We start from the raw sequence: 18,784 nt of genomic DNA, 5'->3' as shown, positions 1-18,784 counted from the left end.
TATATATATATATATATATATATATATATATATATATATATATATATATATATATATATATATATTTTTTTTTTTTTTTTTTTTTGCCGCTGTCTCCCGCGTTTGCGAGGTAGCGCAAGGAAACAGACGAAAGAAATGGCCCAACCCACCCCCATACACATGTATATACATACGTCCACACACGCAAATATACATACCTACACAGCTTTCCATGGTTTACCCCAGACGCTTCACATGCCTTGATTCAATCCACTGACAGCACATCAATCCCGGTATACCACATCGCTCCAATTCACTCTATTCCTTGCCCTCCTTTCACCCTCCTGCATGTTCAGGCCCCGATCACACAAAATCTTTTTCACTCCATCTTTCCACCTACAATTTGGTCTCCCTCTTCTCCTCGTTCCCTCCACCTCCGACACATATATTCTCTTGGACAATCTTTCCTCACTCATTCTCTCCATGTGCCCGAACCATTTCAAAACACCCTCTTCTGCTCTCTCAACCACGCTCTTTTTATTTCCACACATCTCTCTTACCCTTACGTTACTTACTCGATCAAACCACCTCACACCACACATTGTCCTCAAACATCTCAATTCCAGCACATCCATCCTCCTGCGCACAACTCTATCCATAGCCCAAGCCTCGCAACCATACAACATTGTTGGAACCACTATTCCTTCAAACATACCCATTTTTGCTTTCCGAGATAATGTTCTCGACTTCCACACATTTTTCAAGGCTCCCAGAATTTTCGCCCCCTCCCCCACCCTATGATCCACTTCCGCTTCCATGGTTCCATCCGCTGCCAGATCCACTCCCAGATATCTAAAACACTTCACTTCCTCCAGTTTTTCTCCATTCAAACTCACCTCCCAATTGACTTGACCCTCAACCCTACTGTACCTAATAACCTTGCTCTTATTCACATTTACTCTTAACTTTCTTCTTTCACACACTTTACCAAACTTTCAAACTATTCGCCATTTCCCGCATTAGCGAGGTAGCGTTAAGAACAGAGGACTGGGCCTTTGAGGGAATACCCTCACCTGGCCCAATTCTCTGTTCCTTCTTTTGGAAAATTAAAAAAAAAACGAGAGGGGAGGATTTCCAGCCCCCCTCTCCCTCCCCTTTTAGTCGCCTTCTACGACACGCAGGGAATACGTGGGAAGTATTCTTTCTCCCCTATCCCCAGGGAATATATATATATATATATATATATATATATATATATATATATATATATATATATATATATATATATATATATATATTTACCAAACTCAGTCACCAGCTTCTGCAGTTTCTCACATGAATCAGCCACCAGCGCTGTATCATCAGGGAACAACAACTGACTCACTTCCCAAGCTATCTCATCCCCAACAGACTTCATACTTGCCCCTCTTTCCAAAACTCTTGCATTTACCTCCCTAACAACCCCATCCATAAACAAATTAAACAACCATGGAGACATCAGCAAGGTTATTAGGTACAGTAGGGTTGAGGGTCAAGTCAATTGGGAGGTGAGTTTGAATGGAGAAAAACTGGAGGAAGTGAAGTGTTTTAGATATCTGGGAGTGGATCTGGCAGCGGATGGAACCATGGAAGCGGAAGTGGATCATAGGGTGGGGGAGGGGGCGAAAATTCTGGGGGCCTTCAAGAATGTGTGGAAGTCGAGAACATTATCTCGGAAAGCAAAAATGGGTATGTTTGAAGGAATAGTGGTTCCAACAATGTTGTATGGTTGCGAGGCGTGGGCTATGGATAGAGTTGTGCGCAGGAGGATGGATGTGCTGGAAATGAGATGTTTGAGGACAATGTGTGGTGTGAGGTGGTTTGATCGAGTGAGTAACGTAAGGGTAAGAGAGATGTGTGGAAATAAAAAGAGCGTGGTTGAGAGAGCAGAAGAGGGTGTTTTGAAGTGGTTTGGGCACATGGAGAGAATGAGTGAGGAAAGATTGACCAAGAGATTATATGTGTCGGAGGTGGAGGGAACGAGGAGAAGAGGGAGACCAAATTGGAGGTGGAAAGATGGAGTGAAAAAGATTTTGTGTGATCGGGGCCTGAACATGCAGGAGGGTGAAAGGAGGGCAAGGAATCGAGTGAATTGGAGCGATGTGGTATACCGGGGTTGACGTGCTGTCAGTGGATTGAATCTAGGCATGTGAAGCGTCTGGGGTAAACCATGGAAAGTTGTGTAGGTATGTATATTTGCGTGTGGGACGTATGTATATACATGTGTATGGGGGGGGGGGTTGGGCCATTTCTTTCGTCTGTTTCCTTGCGCTACCTCGCAAACGCGGGAGACAGCGACAAAGTATAAAATATATATATATATATATATATATATATATATATATATATATATATATTTTTTTTTTTTTTTTTTTTTTTTTTTTTCGCTGTCTCCCGCGTTTGCGAGGTAGCGCAAGGAAACAGACGAAACAAATGGCCCAACCCACCCCCATACACATGTATATACATACGTCCACACACGCAAATATACATACCTACACAGCTTTCCATGGTTTACCCCAGACGCTTCACATGCCTTGATTCAATCCACTGACAGCACGTCAACCCCGGTATACCACATCGCTCCAATTCACTCTATTCCTTGCCCTCCTTTCACCCTCCTGCATGTTCAGGCCCCGATCACACAAAATCTTTTTCACTCCATCTTTCCACCTCCAATTTGGGCTCCCTCTTCTCCTCGTTCCCTCCACCTCCGACACATATATCCTCTTGGTCAATCTTTCCTCACTCATACTCTCCATGTGACCAAACCATTTCAAAACACCCTCTTCTGCTCTCTCAACCACGCTCTTTTTATTTCCACACATCTCTCTTACCCTTACGTTACTTACTCGATCAAACCACCTCACACCACACATTGTCCTCAAACATCTCATTTCCAGCACATCCATCCTCCTGCGCACAACTCTATCCATAGTCCACGCCTCGCAACCATACAACATTGTTGGAACCACTTTTCCTTCAAACATACCCATTTTTGCTCTCCGAGATAATGTTCTCGACTTCCACACATTCTTCAAGGCTCCCAGAATTTTCGCCCCCTCCCCCACCCTATGATCCACTTCCGCTTCCATGGTTCCATCCGCTGCCAGATCCACTCCCAGATATCTAAAACACTTCACTTCCTCCAGTTTTTCTCCATTCAAACTCACCTCCCAATTGACTTGACCCTCAACCCTACTGTACCTAATAACCTTGCTCTTATTCACATTTACTCTTAACTTTCTTCTTTCACACACTTTGCCAAACTCAGTCACCAGCTTCTGTAGTTTCTCACATGAATCAGCCACCAGCGCTGTATCATCAGCGAACAACTGACTCACTTCCCAAGCTCTCTCATCCCCAACAGACTTCATACTTGCCCCTCTTTCCAAAACTCTTGCATTCACCTCCCTAACAACCCCATCCATAAACAAATTAAACAACCATGGAGACATCACACACCCCTGCCGCAAACCTACATTCACTGAGAACCAATCACTTTCCTCTCTTCCTACACGTACACATGCCTTACATCCTCGATAAAAACTTTTCACTGCTTCTAACAACTTGCCTCCCACACCATATATTCTTAATACCTTCCACAGAGCATCTCTATCAACTCTATCATATGCCTTCTCCAGATCCATAAATGCTACATACAAATCCATTTGCTTTTCTAAGTATTTCTCACATACATTCTTCAAAGCAAACACCTGATCCACACATCCTCTACCACTTCTGAAACCACACTGCTCTTCCCCAATCTGATGCTCTGTACATGCCTTCACCCTCTCAATCAATACCCTCCCATATAATTTGCCAGGAATACTCAACAAACTTATACCTCTGTAATTTGAGAACTCACTCTTATCCCCTTTGCCTTTGTACAATGGCACTATGCACGCATTCCGCCAATCCTCAGGCACCTCACCATGAGTCATACATACATTAAATAACCTTACCAACCAGTCAACAATACAGTCACCCCCTTTTTTGATAAATTCCACTGCAATACCATCCAAACCTGCTGCCTTGCCGGCTTTCATCTTCCGCAAAGCTTTTACTACCTCTTCTCTGTTTACCAACTCATTTTCCCTAACCCTCGCACTTTGCACACCACCTCGACCAAAACACCCTATATCTGCCACTCTATCATCAAACACATTCAACAAACCTTCAAAATACTCACTCCATCTCCTTCTCACATCACCACTACTTGTTATCACCTCCCCATTTGCGCCCTTCACTGAAGTTCCCATTTGCTCCCTTGTCTTACGCACTTTATTTACCACCTTCCAGAACATCTTTTTATTCTCCCTAAAATTTAATGATACTCTCTCACCCCAACTCTCATTTGCCCTTTTTTTCACCTCTTGAACCTTTCTCTTGACCTCCTGTCTCTTTCTTTTATACGTCTCCCACTCAATTTCATTTTTTCCCTGCAAAAATGCTCTGTGGAAGGTATTAAGAGTATATGGTGTGGGAGGCAAGTTGTTAGAAGCAGTGAAAAGTTTTTATCGAGGATGTAAGGCATGTGTACGTGTAGGAAGAGAGGAAAGTGATTGGTTCCCAGTGAATGTAGGTTTGCGGCAGGGGTGTGTGATGTCTCCATGGTTGTTTAATTTGTTTATGGATGGGGTTGTTAGGGAGGTGAATGCAAGAGTTTTGGAAAGAGGGGCAAGTATGAAGTCTGTTGGGGATGAGAGAGCTTGGGAAGTGAGTCAGTTGTTGTTCGCTGATGATACAGCGCTGGTGGCTGATTCATGTGAGAAACTGCAGAAGCTGGTGACTGAGTTTGGTAAAGTGTGTGAAAGAAGAAAGTTAAGAGTAAATGTGAATAAGAGCAAGGTTCTTAGGTACAGTAGGGTTGAGGGTCAAGTCAATTGGGAGGTGAGTTTGAATGGAGAAAAACTGGAGGAAGTAAAGTGTTTTAGATATCTGGAAGTGGATCTGGCAGCGGATGGACCATGGAAGCGGAAATGGATCATAGGATGGGGGAGGGGGCGAAAATTCTGGGAGCCTTGAAGAATGTGTGGAAGTCGAGAACATTATCTCGGAAAGCAAAAATGGGTATGTTTGAAGGAATAGTGGTTCCAACAATGTTGTATGGTTGCGAGGCGTGGGCTATGGATAGAGTTGTGCGCAGGAGGATGGATGTGCTGGAAATGAGATGTTTGAGGACAATGTGTGGTGTGATGTGGTTTAATCGAGTAAGTAACGTAAGGGTAAGAGAGATGTGTGGAAATAAAAAGAGCGTGGTTGAGAGAGCAGAAGAGGGTGTTTTGAAATGGTTTGGGCACATGGAGAGAATGAGTGAGGAAAGATTGACCAAGAGGATATATGTGTCGAAGGTGGAGGGAACGAGGAGAAGAGGGAGACCAATTTGGAGGTGGAAGGATGGAGTGAAAAAGATTTTGTGTGATCGGGGCCTGAACATGCAGGAGGGTGAAAGGAGGGCAAGGAATAGAGTGAATTGGAGCGATGTGGTATACCGGGGTTGACGCGCTGTCAGTGGATTGAATCAGGGCATGTGAAGCGTCTGGGGTAAACCATGGAAAGCTGTGTAGGTATGTATATTTGCGTGTGTGGATGTATGTATATACATGTGTATGGGGGTGGGTTGGGCCATTTCTTTCGTCTGTTTCCTTGCGCTACCTCGCAAACGCGGGAGACAGCGACAAAAAAAAAATATATATATATATATATATATATATATATATATATATATATATATATATATATATATATATATATATATATATATATATATATAAATATATATATATATATATATATATATATATATATATATATATATATATATATATATATATATATATATATATATGTATAGGTAGTGTATTTGAGGAAAGGAACCTGAATGTTTTGGCTCTGAGTGAAACGAAGCTCAAGGGTAAAGAGGAAGAGTGGTTTGGGAATGTCTTGGGAGTAAAGTCAGGGGTTAGTGAGAGGACAAGAGCAAGGGAAGGAGTAGCACTACTCCTGAAACAGGAGTTGTGGGAGTAAGTGAAAGAGTGTAAGAAAGTAAATTCTAAATTGATATCGGTAAAACTGAGAGTTGATGGAGAGAGATGGGTGATCATTGGTGCATATGCACCTGGGCATGAAAAGAACGATCATGAAAGGCAAATGCTTTGGGAGCAGCTGAATGAGTGTGTTAGTGGTTTTGATACACAAGACCGGGTTATGATGATGGGTGATTTGAATGCAAAGGTGAGTAATGTGGCAGTTGAGGGAATAATTTAATTGATAGACGCGCGAAAGAGAGACTTTTGGATGTTAATGTGCTGAGAGGTGCAATTGGACGAATGTCTGATCATTATCTTGTGGAGGCGAAGGTGAAGAATTGTATGGGTTTTCAGAAAAGAAGAGAGAATGTTGGGGAGAAGAGAGTGGTGAGAGTAAGTGAGCTTGGGAAGGAGACTTGTGTGGGGAAGTACCAGGAGAGAATGAGTACAGAATGGAAAAAAGTGAGAACAAAAGAAGTAAGGGGAGTGGGGGAGGAATGGGATGTATTTAGGGAAGCTGTGATGTCTTACGCAAAAGATGCTTGTGGCATGAGAAGCGTGGGAGGTGGGTTGATTAGAAAGGGTAGTGAGTGGTGGGATGAAGAAGTAAGATTATTAGCGAAAGAGAAGAGAGAGGCATTTGGACTATTTTTGCAGGGAAAAATGCAAATAACTGGGAGATGTATAAAAAAAAGAGACAAGAGGTCAAGAGAAAGGTGCAAGTGGTGAAAAAGAGGGCAAATGAGAGTTGGGGTGAAAGAGTATCATTAAATTTTAGGGAGAATAAAAAGATGTTTTGGAAGGAGGCAAATAAAGTGCGTAAAACTAGGGAGCAAATGGAAACTTCAGTGAAGGGGGCAAATAGGGAGGTGATAACAAGTAGTGGTGATGTGAGAAGGAGATAGAGTGAGTATTTTGAAGGTTTGTTGAATGTGTTTGATGATAGAGTGGCAGATATAGGGTATTTTGGTCGAGGTGGTGTGCAAAGTGAGAGGGTTAGGGAAAATGATTTGGTAAACAGAGAAGAGGTAGTAAAAGCTTTGCGGAAGATGAAAGCCGGCAAGGCAGCAGGTTTGGATGGTATTGCAGTGGAATTCATTAAAAAAGGGGGTGACTGTATTGTTGACTGGTTGGTAAGGTTATTTAATGTATGTATGATTCATGGTGAGGTGCCTGAGGATTGGCGGAATGCTTGCATAGTGCCAATGTACAAAGGGAAAGGGGATAAGAGTGAGTGCTCAAATTACAGAGGTATAAGTTTGTTGAGTATTCCTAGGAAATTATATGGGAGCGTATTGATTGAGAGGGTTAGAGGATGTGTGGATCAGGTGTTTGAGTTGAAGAATGTATGTGAGAAATACTTAGAAAAGCAAATGGATTTGTATGTAGCATTTCTGGATCTGGAGAAGGCTTATGATAGAGTTGATAGAGATGCTTTATGGAAGGTATTAAGAATATATGGTGTGGGAGGCAAGTTGTTAGAAGCAGTGAAAAGTTTTTATCGAGGTTGTAAGGCATGCGTACGTGTAGGAAGAGAGGAAAGTGATTGGTTCTCAATGAATGTAGGTTTGCGACAGGGGTGTGTGGTCTCCATGGTTGTTTGATTGGTTTATGGATGGGGTTGTTAGGGAGGTGAATGCAAAAGTTTTGGAAAGAGGGTAAGTATGCACTATGTTGTAGATGAGAGAGCTTGGGAAATGAGCCAGTTGTTCGCTGATGATACAGCGCTGGTGGCTGATTCATGTGAGAAACTGCAGAAACTGGTGACTGAGTTTGGTAAAGTATGTGAAAGAAGAAAGCTCAGAGTAAATGTGAATAAGAGCAAGGTTATAAGTTACAGTAGGATTGGATGAAGTCAATTGGGAGGTAAGTTTGAATGGAGAAAAACTGGAGGAAGTGAAGTGTTTTAGATATCTGGGAGTGGATTTAGCAGTGGATGGAACCATGGAAGCGGAAGTGAATCATAGGGTGGGGGAGGGGGCAAAAGTTCTGGGAGCCTTGAAGAATGTGTGAAAGTCGAGAACATTATCTCGGAAAGCAAAAATGGGTATGTTTGAAGGAATAGTGGTTTCAACAATGTTGTATGGTTGCGAGGCGTGGGCTATGGATAGAGTTGTGCGCAGGAGTGTGGATGTGCAAGAAATGAGCTGGAAATGTTTGAGGACAATATCTGGTGTGAGGTGGTTTGATCGAGTTAGTAATAACAGGGTAAGAGAGATGTGAAGTAATAAAAAGAGTGTGGTTGAGAGAGCAGAAGAGGGTGTTTTGAAATGGTTTGGGCACATGGAAAGAAAGAGTGAGGAAAGATTGACCAAGAGGATATATGTGTCAGAGGTGGAGGGAACGGGGAGATGTGAGAGACCAAATTGGAGGTGGAAAGTTGGAGTGAAAAAGATTTTGAGTAATCGGGGCCTGAACATGTAGGAGGGTGAAAGGCGTGCAAGGAATAGAGTGAATTGGAACGATGTGGTACACCGGGGTCGACATGCTGTCAATGGATTGAACCAGGGCATGTGAAGCGTCTGGCGTAAACCATGGAAAGTTGTGTGGGGCCTGGATGTGGAAAGGGAGCTGTGGTTTCGGTGCATTATTACATGACAGCTAGAGACTGAGTGTGAACGAATGTGGCCTTTGTTGTCTTTTCCTAGCGCTTCCTCGCACACATGAGGGGGGAGGGGGTTGTTATTCCATGTGTGGCGAGGTGGCGATGGGAATGAATAAAGGCAGACAGTATGAATTATGTACATGTGTATATATGTATATGTCTGTGTGTGTATATATATGTATACAATGAGATGCATAGGGATGTATATTTGCGTGTGTGGACATGTATGTATATACATGTGTATGTGGGTGGGTTGGCCAATTCTTTCGTCTGTTTCCTCGCGCTACCTCGCTAACGCGGGAGACAGCGACAAAGCAAAATAAATAAATATATATATATATATATATATATATATATATATATATATATATATATATATATATATATATATTTTTTTTTTTTTTTTCATACTATTCGCCATTTCCCGCGATAGCGAGGTAGCGTTAAGAACAGAGGACTGGGCCTTTGAGGGAATATCCTCACCTGGCCCCCTTCTCTGTTCCTTCTTTTGGAAAATTAAAAAAAAAAAAAAAAAAAAAATATATATATATATATATATATATATATATATATATATATATATATATATATATATATATATATATATATATATATATATATATATATATATATAAATATATATATATATATATATATATATATATATATATATATATATATATATATATATATATATATATATATATATACATAAATATATATCTTTCTTTTCTTTCATACTATTCGCCATTTCCCGCGAAAGCGAGGTAGCGTTAAGAACAGAGGACTGGGTCTTTGAGGGAACATCCTCACCTGGCCCCCTTCTCTGTTCCTTCTTTTGGAAGAAAAAAAAAAAAAAAACGAGAGGGGAGGATTTCCAGCCTCCCGCTCCCTTCCCTTTTATATATATATATATATATATATATATATATATATATATATATATATATATATATATATATATATATATATATATATATATATATATATATATATATATATATATATATATATATTTATATATATATATATATTCTTAATACCTTCCACAGAGCATCTCTATCAACTCTATCATATGCCTTCTCCAGATCCATAAATGCTACATACAAATCCATTTGCTTTTCTAAGTATTTCTCACATACATTCTTCAAAGCAAACACCTGATCCACACATCCTCTACCACACCACTTCTGAAACCACACTGCTCTTCCCCAATCTGATTCTCTGTACATGCCTTCACCCTCTCAATCAATACCCTCCCATATAATTTGCCAGGAATACTCAACAAACTTATACCTCTGTAATTTGAGAACTCACTCTTATCCCCTTTGCCTTTGTACAATGGCACTATGCACGCATTCCGCCAATCCTCAGGCACCTCACCATGAGTCATACATACATTAAATAACCTTACCAACCAGTCAACAATACAGTCACCCCCTTTTTTAATAAATTCCACTGCAATACCATCCAAACCTGCTGCCTTGCCGGCTTTCATCTTCCGCAAAGCTTTTACTACCTCTTCTCTGTTTACCAACTCATTTTCCCTGACCCTCGCACTTTGCACACCACCTCGACCAAAACACCCTATATCTGCCACTCTATCATCAAACACATTCAACAAACCTTCAAAATACTCACTCCATCTCCTTCTCACATCACCACTACTTGTTATCACCTCCCCATTTGCGCCCTTCACTGAAGTTCCCATTTGCTCCCTTGTCTTACGCACTTTATTTACCACCTTCCAGAACATCTTTTTATTCTCCCTAAAATTTAATGATACTCTCTCACCCCAACTCTCATTTGCCCTTTTTTTCACCTCTTGAACCTTTCTCTTGACCTCCTGTCTCTTTCTTTTATACGTCTCCCACCCAATTTCATTTTTTCCCTGCAAAAATGCTCTGTGGAAGGTATTAAGAATATATGGTGTGGGAGGCAAGTTGTTAGAAGCAGTGAAAAGTTTTTATCGAGGATGTAAGGCATGTGTACGTGTAGGAAGAGAGGAAAGTGATTGGTTCCCAGTGAATGTAGGTTTGCGGCAGGGGTGTGTGATGTCTCCATGGTTGTTTAATTTGTTTATGGATGGGGTTGTTAGGGAGGTGAATGCAAGAGTTTTGGAAAGAGGGGCAAGTATGAAGTCTGTTGGGGATGAGAGAGCTTGGGAAGTGAGTCAGTTGTTGTTCGCTGATGATACAGCGCTGGTGGCTGATTCATGTGAGAAACTGCAGAAGCTGGTGACTGAGTTTGGTAAAGTGTGTGAAAGAAGAAAGTTAAGAGTAAATATGAATAAGAGCAAGGTTCTTAGGTACAGTAGGGTTGAGGGTCAATTCAATTGGGAGGTGAGTTTGAATGGAGAAAAACTGGAGGAAGTGAAGTGTTTTAGATATCTGGGAGTGGATCTGGCAGCGGATGGAACCATGGAAGCGGAAGTGGATCATAGGGTGGGGGAGGGGGCGAAAATTCTGGGAGCCTTGAAGAATGTGTGGAAGTCGAGAACATTATCTCGGAAAGCAAAAATGGGTATGTTTGAAGGAATAGTGGTTCCAACAATGTTGTATGGCTGCGAGGCGTGGACTATGGATAGAGTTGTGCGCAGGAGGATGGATGTGCTGGAAATGAGATGTTTGAGGACAATGTGTGGTGTGAGGTGGTTTGATCGAGTAAGTAATGTAAGGGTAAGAGAGATATGTGGAAATAAAAAGAGCGTGGTTGAGAGAGCAGAAGAGGGTGTTTTGAAATGGTTTGGGCACATGGAGAGAATGAGTGAGGAAAGATTGACCAAGAGGATATATGTGTCGGAGGTGGAGGGAACGAGGAGAAGTGGGAGACCAAATTGGAGATGGAAAGATGGATTGAAAAAGATTTTGTGTGATCGGGGCCTGAACATGCAGGAGGGTGAAAGGAGGGCAAAGAATAGAGTGAATTGGAGCGATGTGGTATACCGGGGTTGACGTGCTGTCAGTGGATTGAATCAAGGCATGTGTATGGGAGTGGGTTGGGCCATTTCTTTCGTCTGTTTCCTTGCGCTACCTCGCAAACGCGGGAGACAGCGACAAAGCAAAAACAAAAAAAAAAACAAAAATATATATATATATATATATATATATATATATTTTTTTTTTTTTTTTATACTTTGTCGCTGTCTCCCGCGTTTGCGAGGTAGCGCAAGGAAACAGACGAAACAAATGGCCCAACCCCCCCCATACACATGTACATACACACGTCCACACACACAAATATACATACCTACACAGCTTTCCATGGTTTACCCCGGACGCTTCACATGCCTTGATTCAATCCACTGACAGCACGTCAACCCCTGTATACCACATCTCTCCAATTCACTCTATTCCTTGCCCTCCTTTCACCCTCCTGCATGTTCAGGCCCCGATCACACAAAATCTCTTTCAATCCATCTTTCCATCTCCAATTTGGTCTCCCACTTCTCCTCGTTCCCTCCACCTCCGACACATATATCCTCTTGGTCAATCTTTCCTCACTCATTCTCTCCATGTGCCCAAACCATTTCAAAACACCCTCTTCTGCTCTCTCAACCACGCTCTTTTTATTTCCACACATCTCTCTTACCCTTACGTTACTTACTCGATCAAACCACCTCACACCACACATTGTCCTCAAACATCTCATTTCCAGCACATCCATCCTCCTGCGCACAACTCAATCCATAGCCCACGCCTCGCAACCATACAACATTGTTGGAACCACTATTCCTTCAAACATACCCATTTTTGCTTTCCGAGATAATGTTCTCGACTTCCACACATTCTTCAAGGCTCCCAGGATTTTCGCCCCCTCCCCCACCCTATGATCCACTTCCGCTTCCATGGTTCCATCCGCTGCCAGATCCACTTCCAGATATCTAAAACACTTTACTTCCGCCAGTTTTTCTCCATTCAAACTTACCTCCCAATTGACTTGACCCTCAACCCTACTGTACCTAATAACCTTGCTCTTATTCACATTTACTCTTAACTTTCTTCTTTCACACACTTTACCAAACTCAGTCACCAGCTTCTGCAGTTTCTCACATGAATCAGCCACCAGCGCTGTATCATCAGCGAACAACAACTGCCTGACTTCCCAAGCTCTCTCATCCCCGACAGACTTCATACTTGCCCCTCTTTCCAAAACTCTTGCATTTACCTCCCTAACAACCCCATCCATAAACAAATTAAACAATCATGGAGACATCACACACCCCTGCCGCAAACCTACATTCACTGAGAACCAATCACTTTCCTCTCTTCCTACACGTACACATGCCTTACATCCTCGATAAAAACTTTTCACTGCTTCTAACAACTTGCCTCCCACACCATATATTCTTACTACCTTCCACAGAGCATCTCTGTCATCTCTATCATATGCCTTCTCTAGATCCATAAATGCTACATACAAATCCATTTGCTTTTCTAAGTATTTCTCACATACATTCTTCAAAGCAAACACCTGATCCACACATCCTCTACCACTTCTGAAACCACACTGCTCTTCCCCAATCTGATGCTCTGTACATGCCTTCACCCTCTCAATCAATACCCTCCCATATAATTTACCAGGAATACTCAACAAACTTATACCTCTGTAATTTGAGCACTCACTCTCATCCCCTTTGCCTTTGTACAATGGCACTATGAACGCATTCCGCCAATCCTCAGGCACCTCATCATGAGTCATACATACATTAAATAACCTTACCAACCAGTCAATAATACAGTCACCCCCTTTTTTAATAAATTCCACTGCAATACCATCCAAACCTGCTGCCTTGCCAGCTTTCATCTTCCGCAAAGCTTTTACTACCTCTTCTCTGTTTAACAAATCATTTTCCCTAACTCTCTCACTTTGCACACCACCTCGACCAAAATACCCTATATCTGCCTCTCTATCATCAAACACATTCAACAAACCTTCAAAATACTCACTCCATCTCCTTCTCACATCACCACTACTTGTTATCACCTCCCCATTTGCGCCCTTCACTGAAGTTCCCATTTGCTCCCTTGTCTTACGCACTTTATTTACCTCCTTCCAGAACATCTTTTTATTCTCCCTAAAATTTAATGATTCTTTCTCACCCCAACTCTCATTTGCCCTTTTTTCACCTCTTGCACCTTTCTCTTGACCTCCTGTCTCTTTCTTTTATACATCTCCCACTCAATTTCATTTTTTCCCTGCAAAAATCGTCGAAATGCCTCTCTCTCTTCTCTTTCACTAATAATCTTACTTCTTCATTCCACCACTCACTACCCTTTCTAATCAACCCACCTCCCACTCTTCTCATGCCACAAGCATCTTTTGTGCAATCCATCACTGATTCCCTATATACATCCCATTCCTCCCCCACTCCCCTTACTTCCATTGTTCTCACCTTTTTCCATTCTGTACTCAGTCTCTCCTGGTACTTCCTCACACAAATCTCCTTCCCAAGCTCACTTACTCTCACCACTCTCTTCACCCTAACATTTCCTCTTCTTTTCTGAAAACCCATACAAATCTTCACCTTAGCCTCCACAAGACAATGATCAGACATCCCTCCAGTTGCACCTCTCAGCACATTAACATCCAAAAGTCTCTCTTTCGCGCGCCTATCAATTAACACGTAATCCAATAACGCTCTCTGGCCATCTCTCCCACTTACATACGTATACTTATGTATATCTCTCTTTTTAAACCAGGTATTCAAACTCACCAGTCCTTTTTCAGCACATAAATCTACAAGCTCTTCACCATTTCCATTTACAACACTGAACACCCCATGTATACCAATTATTCCCTCAACTGCCACATTACTCACCTTTGCATTCAAATCTCCCATCACTATAACCCGGTCGCGTGCATCAAAACCACTAACACACTCATTCATCTGCTCCCAAAACACTTGCCTCTCATGATCTTTCTTCTCATGCCCAGGTGCATATGCACCAATAATCACCCATCTCTCTCCATCAACTTTCAGTTTTACCCATATTAATCGAGAATTTACTTTCTTACATTCTATCACATACTCCCACAACTCTTGTTTCAGGAGTAGTGCTACTCCTTCCCTTGCTCTTGTCCTCTCACTAACCCCTGACTTTACTCCAAAGACATTCCCAAACCACTCTTCCCCTTTACCCTTCAGCTTCGTTTCACTCAGAGCCAAAACATTCAGGTTCCTTTCCTCAAACATACTACCTATCTCTCCTTTTTTCACATCTTGGTTACATCCACACACATTTAGACACCCCAGTCTGAGCCTTCGAGGAGGATGAGCACTCCCCGCGTGACTCCTTCTTCTGTTTCCCATTTTAGAAAGTTAAAAAATACAAGGAGGGGAGGATTTTTGGCCCCCCGCTCCCGTCTCCTCTAGTCGCCTTCTATATATATATATATATATATATATATATATATATATATATATATATATATATATATATATATATATATATGTACACGCTGAAATGTATAGGTATGTATATATGCGAGCGTGAGCGTTTATGTATATACATGTGTATATGGGTGGGTTGGGCCATTCTTTCGTCTGTTTCCTTGCGCTACCTCGCTAACGCGGGAGTCAGCGACTAAGTATAATAAATAAATAATATATATATATATATATATATATATATATATATATATATATATATATATATATATATATATATATATATATATATATGTATATATATGTGTGTGTGTGTGTGTGTGTGTGTGTGTGTGTGTGTTTGTGTGTGTGAGCGGATGTGGCATTTTTCGTGTTTCACGGTCCTACAAGGCTAACGCGGGAAACGGGGATATATATATATATATATATATATATATATATATATATATATATATATATATATATATTTTTTTTTTTTTTTTTTTTTCTTTCTCGCTGTCTCCCGCGTTTGCGAGGTAGCCCAAGGAAACAGACGAAAGAAATGGCCCAACCCACCCCCATACACATGTATATACATACACGTCCACACACGCAAATATACATACCTACACAGCTTTCCATGGTTTACCCCAGACGCTTCACATGCCCTGATTCAATCCACTGACAGCACGTCAACCCCGGTATACCACATCGATCCAATTCACTCTGTTCCTTACCCTCCTTTCACCCTCCTGCATGTTCAGGCCCCGATCACACAAAATCTTTTTCACTCCATCTTTCCACCTCCAATTTGGTCTCCCACTTCTCGTTCCCTGCACCTCCGACACATATATCCTCTTGGTCAATCTTTCCTCACTCATTTTCTCCATGTGCCCAAACCATTTCAAAACACCCTCTTCTGCTCTCTCAACCACGCTCTTTTTATTTCCACTCATCTCTCTTACCCTTACGTTACTTACTCGATCAAACCACCTCACACCACACAGTCCTCAAACATCTCATTTCCAGCACATCCATCCTCCTGCGCACAACTCTATCCATAGCCCACGCCTCGCAACCATACAACATTGTTGGAACCACTATTCCTTCAAGCATACCCATTTTTGCTTTCCGAGATAATGTTCTCGACTTCCACACATTCTTCAAGGCTGCCAGGATTTTCGCCCCCTCCCCCACCCTATGATCCACTTCCGCTTCCATGGTTCCATCCGCTGCCAGATCCACTCCCAGATATCTAAAACACTTTACTTCCTCCAGTTTTGCTCCATTCAAACTTACCTTCCAATTGACTTGACCCTCAACCCTACTGTACCTAATAACCTTGCTCTTATTCACATTTACTCTTAACTTTCTCTTTCACACACTTTACCAAACTCAGTCACTAGCTTCTGCAGTTTCTCACATGAATCAGCCACCAGCGCTGTATCATCAGCGAACAACAACTGACTCACTTCCCAAGCTCTCTCATCCCCAACAGACTTCATACTTGCCCCTCTTTCCAAAACTCTTGCATTTACCTCCCTAACAATCCCATCCATAAACAAATTAAACAACCATGGAGACATCACACACCCCTGCCGCAAACCTACATTCACTGAGAACCAATCACTTTCCTCTCTTCCTACACGTACACATGCCTTACATCCTCGATAAAAACTTTTCACTGCTTCTAACAACTTGCCTCCTACACCATATATTCTTAATACCTTCCACAGAGCATTGATTGAGAGGGTGAAGGCATGTACAGAGCATCAGATTGGGGAAGAGCAGTGTGGTTTCAGAAGTGGTAGAGGATGTGTGGATCAGGTGTTTGCTTTGAAGAATGTATGTGAGAAATACTTAGAAAAGCAAATGGATTTGTATGTAGCATCTATGGATCTGGAGAAGGCATATGATAGAGTTGATATATATATATATATATATATATATATATATATATATATATATATATATATATATATATATATATATATATATATATATATATATATTGGAAAGGATCACAATTTTGCGCGTGATCAAGATATTTCCTAAGAGTTCCCCGTGGACTCATAGGAAATATATATATATATATATATATATATATATATATATATATATATATATATATATATATATATATATATATATATATATATATATATATATATATATATTCTCATTATTTGGAAGTTAACAGATTTTTTAGTTCATGAGCTTTGTGATGCTTATATACACACCATCAAAACATTTTAGTGACAGTATAGGTGAAGGGGTCATAAGTCTACGGATAGGTGGAGGAAGTAAATATGGAGAGTAGACTGGGGGTACAATACGTGTACGCAAGAGGGTGACAGGTGGTCCCAGGGAGCCATGGTGTTGTGATGGTACGGGTTAATGACGTAAGCGGAGCGGCCGCCAGCCGACCGCTCCTACCTACATGGCATCCCTTGTACCACAATTCATCAGTCACTTCTGTTTTAGCCTGTGACTGCGTTGGTAGGTTGCCGCTGGACCATACTCCACACACATCACAAATCATTTTCATTACCCGTGAACAGAACAACTTGCTGCGCACTGTCAAGGAGATTTACTTACCTCTCTAAAGATGTAGAAGTTTACAGCCTGTTTTCCTCACAGATGAACACACACACACAGAATAATGTGACTCCAGGCTGTCCGCTGGACCTGGTGTTGACACGACGGATCTACAGAACACAAAGTGGCACACTTTCCTGTGTGTTGTTGGTGTTGTTGCCCAACACCAGCAACTTTATGAAGCCAAACGAATGTTCACAATACTCCCAGCTTCCTGTATAGATCATGGAATATAAGGGAGTACACCAGGTTGCTTGCCATAAGAAAACTCGTTAATATATGACTAGTTTGCCGTCCGTAGCGATGTTGCCATTTCGCTAACATATTTCTACACTTTAATGCCAGCTATATTGATATGTGGTCCACTACATCTTGACACAGGTGAAACTTATTAACATTCCCAAGAAGTGAACCAGGGCCATAAGGTCTGCACTCCAACGATAAAGTACAAGTTGAACCTTTATATGACTAAACATCTTCCCAAGAGAGAAAAAGTACTGCCGTCTCAAAGCGTTTTTAAACGAACTTAAAAACTTATAATCACGAGGTAAATTAGTAGTAAGTCCTGAAACTTCCGTCATCATGACTTTCCCTACAGAAGCTTGAGGGATCAGGTCATCATGAGTCCCAGGGAGAGGCTGTCGATTACACCCGTGGGGACGAGTCTTGGGCTCCTCACAAGATACGAACGAGAGGCTGGGTGGGTGGGTGTGGCCTGCCCCTTATCCTCCCTCTCCTTCATCTTCCTGGCTGAGGAATTTATAGTATTGTAATATGTCATGTCCAGACATGTGGCCAAGCAGGTGTGGCAGCCAACACACTCTAAACATAATGCTAGTAACTTCTTCACCCTCTCAACACCAACATTTTAATAGAATTTTTATCAGAGAAACACATTTAGATATACACAAACCGCAGTGATAATACTTATCAAGGATGTACATAATAATGCAACACTCAAAAATAACGGAGCCATATATTGGAATCGTGTACACAAGGAAGTGTGCTGGCTTAACATAGCACCATACTATTGTCTTCCCCATGACTAAATATATTCATCTGATGCTATAGTAATGATCTAAGTCGACCACTAGCTGCCTGTTGGTGGTGGTTGTAGAGGGGGAGACGGGCATATATATGTATATATATATATATATATAT

At 41.5% G+C, this 18,784-nt stretch overlaps 1 protein-coding gene across 1 annotated transcript in view; it reads right to left on the bottom strand.

Moving 5' to 3' along the window:
* Positions 1-17,929, bottom strand: part of LOC139750723 (single insulin-like growth factor-binding domain protein-2) — a 47,241-nt gene extending 29,312 nt beyond the window's left edge. The window contains exon 1 of the mRNA XM_071665404.1: positions 17,624-17,929. The gene's annotated coding sequence lies outside the window, so the exon portion shown is untranslated. The remainder of the gene's footprint in view (positions 1-17,623) is intronic.
* Between the last annotated feature and the right edge of the window lie 855 nt (positions 17,930-18,784).

Source organism: Panulirus ornatus, chromosome 10 (genome assembly GCF_036320965.1).
Source record: "Panulirus ornatus isolate Po-2019 chromosome 10, ASM3632096v1, whole genome shotgun sequence".
In the NCBI taxonomy this organism is placed as follows: domain Eukaryota; kingdom Metazoa; phylum Arthropoda; class Malacostraca; order Decapoda; family Palinuridae; genus Panulirus; species Panulirus ornatus.
Note: the sequence above shows the minus strand (reverse complement) of the source record. Positions and strands in the feature narration are given on the sequence as shown.